The sequence below is a fragment of the Drosophila kikkawai genome, chromosome 3L (assembly GCF_030179895.1).
Source record: "Drosophila kikkawai strain 14028-0561.14 chromosome 3L, DkikHiC1v2, whole genome shotgun sequence".
NCBI lineage: Eukaryota > Metazoa > Arthropoda > Insecta > Diptera > Drosophilidae > Drosophila > Drosophila kikkawai.
In genome coordinates this window covers 22,594,798-22,599,240 of record NC_091730.1, presented here as the reverse complement: position 1 = coordinate 22,599,240, position 4,443 = coordinate 22,594,798, and positions in this window count along the sequence as shown.

Genomic DNA, 4,443 nt, shown 5'->3' with positions numbered 1-4,443 from the left:
GTGTGGCAGCAGCCAGCAGCAACAGCAGCAGCAGCAGGGTACCCTTAACCCTTGCCCCAGCCGCTGCCCCTGCCAACGCTGCTTTTGTCACCTAACCCATTTCGTGTTTCTGATCCTGTGACAAAAAAAAGGAGCGACGCGGCAACCAGATACAGTTGAGCTGGGTTAAAAAGTTAAATGAAGTTGCTGCAGGCATTAAATTTCCGTCGCCGCGAACACCGAACCCGAATTTACAAGAGAACGCGGCTTGTGAGGGAGGGAGGTGGGGTGGCTCATAAAAAATGCACGAGTTATGCAACACCCAGGCATCCAAATATCCTGGGAAACCACCTACACACACATATATCTCACACCCTTTCGGGCGTGGCTGTTGGACAAGTAAGTGGCATTTTATGTTCATTTGCCGCTGCTCCTTCTCCAATGGCAAATGGCATTGTGTTTTATGTTTTCGCCTATGCGAGAATGCACACAAAGTGCCAAAATGGCGGCGGGCGGAAGTGGCAAAAGGTGGCTTAGAAAATGGCTGACTTATTTCGGCGACAACGCGGCAAAAATGGCGCACATTTTTCGCCCTTTCGCCCCGTCGTGCATCCTTCTGCAGGATGGGAGCATGGTAAATGACTCCGGTGCCATGTCTTCATCATCGTCGGGCTTTCAGCTTATTACTTTTCTGCGATGCCACAGCCATGCATATATATGCAGCAATGGGGCAAGGGGATCCCCCTGCTGCGCTTACTTGTATGTCCGGGTATGTGTGTGCGTGGCCAGGTAGCTGGGAATTAATTATCGCATATCGCTGGTGGCGCACGTATCCTAAATCAAAGCATTTAACGCCGCTAATCCCCTTAATGTATGAGCCCGTTGAGGAAGCACTCCAATTTCAGCTGAACAATTCGTAAGGGTGAACGTTGAAGCACAGTGAAAAAAATTGTAAAGTAGGGGCAATAGTTACTATTATACTAACATTTTTAAGTGGACAAGGTTTGCTTTATTTTTTTTTTATAACAAAATGCAATTTCAATATTGATTTAAAGAATAAATAAACTTAATAATTATTCTCAAGTTTTTACCAAATCCCGTAAAAAAAGTTTTCCGTGCATTGAGCTTTCCCCAACAGCGGTTCCAACGTATTTAGCAAATTAAAATGAAAATCCCTGCCCAGGCGAAACCGCAGCACAAAAAAAAAATATATATAGTATATATATGTACATATAGCCGCGCTGCAAGGAGGGCCAACGCAAGGACAGTTTAAAATCTCCAAGGAGCATGAGCGGGTGTCCGGTTGGGGTCCAAAAAGGACGACAGCGTGGCCAGGTCAGTTCACTGTGATTGGCAGCAGTCATCAGGCAAGTTAATTGCCCACGATTTAGCGAAGTGGAGGAAAGACGAAGGGACCTTCCAACCGGGCAACTCGTGAGCGCGGGAGTCTTGACACGCGGTGTTTCTGACGTTAAATTAATGGCGGTTCAAGCTGACCAAAACCGCTTTGCTCAACATCTGAAGCTATTAAATTCCTTAAATTGCAATGAGTAGAAATAAGGAAGCCAAACTCAATTTAAAAGGAAGGAATGAAGCTTTAAATTTTGCCACCATAAGATTGTTCTGTTATGTAAAGGTATTTGTCTTAAACTTCATGAACTTGATAATCTTTTGAATATAAATTTCAATTAAAATAAATTTAAAGAAAGCAAATATAAACAAATTGAAGAATACTTTCGGGAATAAGAAAACTAAAAAGGAATACAGAAATCCCTATTATCTAAAAACGACTCTTGAGGGTCCTCATAACAGAAAACTTGAGCAAAACTAGCCGGAATGAATTGAAATTTACAAAAAAAAAGAAACCTTGGGAGACGGTAGTTTTTAAAGAAATCTAAGAATTCAGGAAATTATTTTAATCGATTTTAGTTTAGTCCCCAGGACATTCCCATGCCTTTGCTTACATTTAGCTTTCTTTTCATTTTACATTTTGTGACCAGGGCTCCATTTTTTGGTCGCATGCGGACCCCAGATCTCCCTCGATTGTTGCCGTCCTGCACTTAATCGCAAGTAGAGGCCATCAATCGAATTGAAGTCCACCTACATCATCTCCTGACCTCGTCGTCCTCGGCCTCGTTCTCCAGCGCCACTTTGACGTAGGTGGCTTTTGGAGCTGGTTGCTTGGGGTTCTGGTCAGGACAGGCGCTGACCCTCGTTGGCCACTGGTAAATCTTGGTCATTTGTGACGCTATTACGGGGCGGATGAGGTTGGCTGCGTTTCCAATGGACAGACAGACACTGAAAGAAGTTAAAGGGAACTACAATTTCAACAATGTAGAACATTAGTTCATATATTAAAAACTAAGAAAAGTTATATAACATTAACTTATTTTCCTTGAAATTTAATGCTTTTAGAGATTCTTAAAAATATTTGTGTAAATAGAGTGTTTTAATCAGGTTTAAAAGATATTTTAAGCAAAGTTTAATTTACTCTGAAGATTATATTAAATTAAAATCATTATAAATTATAGTATTTTTAAAATTTAGGTGTAGTATCTTGTATTTTTCAATGTGTTGTCTATTTGTTTATTGCTGGCGACCGTCCATTATCGTCTATTGGGGGAACGTTATTAACGTTTGCTGCCTGTCTACATTGAAAATTATATGCCAGGCAACCACACACGTGGTGGGTGACCATCTCCGTAGCACAACTCTCCCTTTCCATCTCCATCTCTGCCATCATTCTCTGGCCCATGCCTCTGCCCTTGTCCCTGGCCGAAACTCATTCTCATTCTCAATCTCAGTCCCCTTGCAATTTTTTTACGCTTTGGCTTTTCTCGCATTCATTACGTGAGCTGTGTGGCTGATGGCAGCGTTGAATGGAAAAGGGGCGTGGCAGGCGTCCCCAATCCCTGCCTGCGTTGCCATTAGCCCAGCAGGAGAAGCGTTTCATTTAGACCTCGTTGTTTTTTGTTGCTGCTCCTGCTGCTGGTGGTGCGGTTTCGGGCCAAATAAATCAAGAATTTTTTACAAATTTGTTGTCATCATGTTGACATTTCCGACGTCTTTATCGACTCCTGGGCTCGGACGGACGAAGCGGCCAAAAGGCCCCGGCCCGTTGTCACCGAATTTCCATGGAAAATCCATAAGTCGGATCTGGCTAATGGGAAATGTCTGTGAATGCAGACAAAAAGTTCCATTTACCAGGAGAGCGAGCGAGTCGCCTTAAATTGGGATTCTCGCCGAACTTGGCTTAGAGCGACGGAATTGGTTTCTGCCCCAGCCAAGGTCCCTGGAAGCCCAGGCAGGCACTTGAATATATTATGAGACGTGCTCCAGAGACGCTCACAAATTATGTCAATTACGGCGGGGACACAACATTTGCAGCAGCGAGTTTACTGCAAATGCGAGGCGAAAATGATGCGAAAAGTGCATCGCAGCGCAGCACAACAAAACGAAGTTATCGAATAACAAATGGGAAAGCAGCAAAATGCAAAAAAGGACGAACGCAGGACGAAGCAGCAGCAGCGCCATCCGCTTGACGTTTGTAACTTTCATAAGAAATTCAACACTTCCGCTGCCGCTGCCAAGGGAACTGCAACAGTTTTCCCCGGCGTAGTGCAAATTAAAAACAAAAAAAAAAAAGGAGAGAAGATGGAGCCAAGGAAGTCGCGGCCAAGAAGCTGCCGTAAATAAAGAATTACGTTTTATGTTCTATTTGCATTCGCCATAAAACTCGGCGCCATCGAGCGGCAAACGGAGCGACATGAACATGAACATGAGCATGAACATGAACGGAGCGGCATCATGAACGCCGGCCAAATGACTTCCGTTTCCGCCGCTTAAGATGGCGCGTGCATCGCACTCGCACTCGCACACAAGGATCCCTGCTGCCCTGCTCCGGGAAGGCATCCAGCAGGCGGAGATATCCGCATCATCATCATCATTTGTTTTTGCCCGCCCGACTGCCTGCTGTGTCCACTGCTGACATGTCGGCTGGCATGCTGAAAAATTGCATCAAGTATAATGTAAATCGTGTCATTTGTCAATGGCAGATGGTCGCTCTTCCTGCGGACAACTGCTCCGAATGGCGAATTGCGAATGGCGAACCGAGACCTCCTAATGACAATCGGCATGTTCGCAGGAAGGTTTGCACAGAGAAAAACAAAGCAATAAAAACAGATAATTGCAAGGAGTTTTATTTATTTACAAGCTAAGACTTTATTGAAAATAAAATTCAATTTACATTAAACTTTACTCAAACTTACATACTTTTGACTTTATAAATAATAAATTTCCATGAAGAAAATCCAGAGTATTTGAAATTAAAATTGCAATTTAAATCTGAACTAAATACTGGGCAGATATCAAATACATCAACTGAGGCTTTCGTGTAAGAAAATACTATTCCTAGTTTATGGTTCATTGCCATATTTTTCCTTAATTACGTTGGAGTATTTTTTA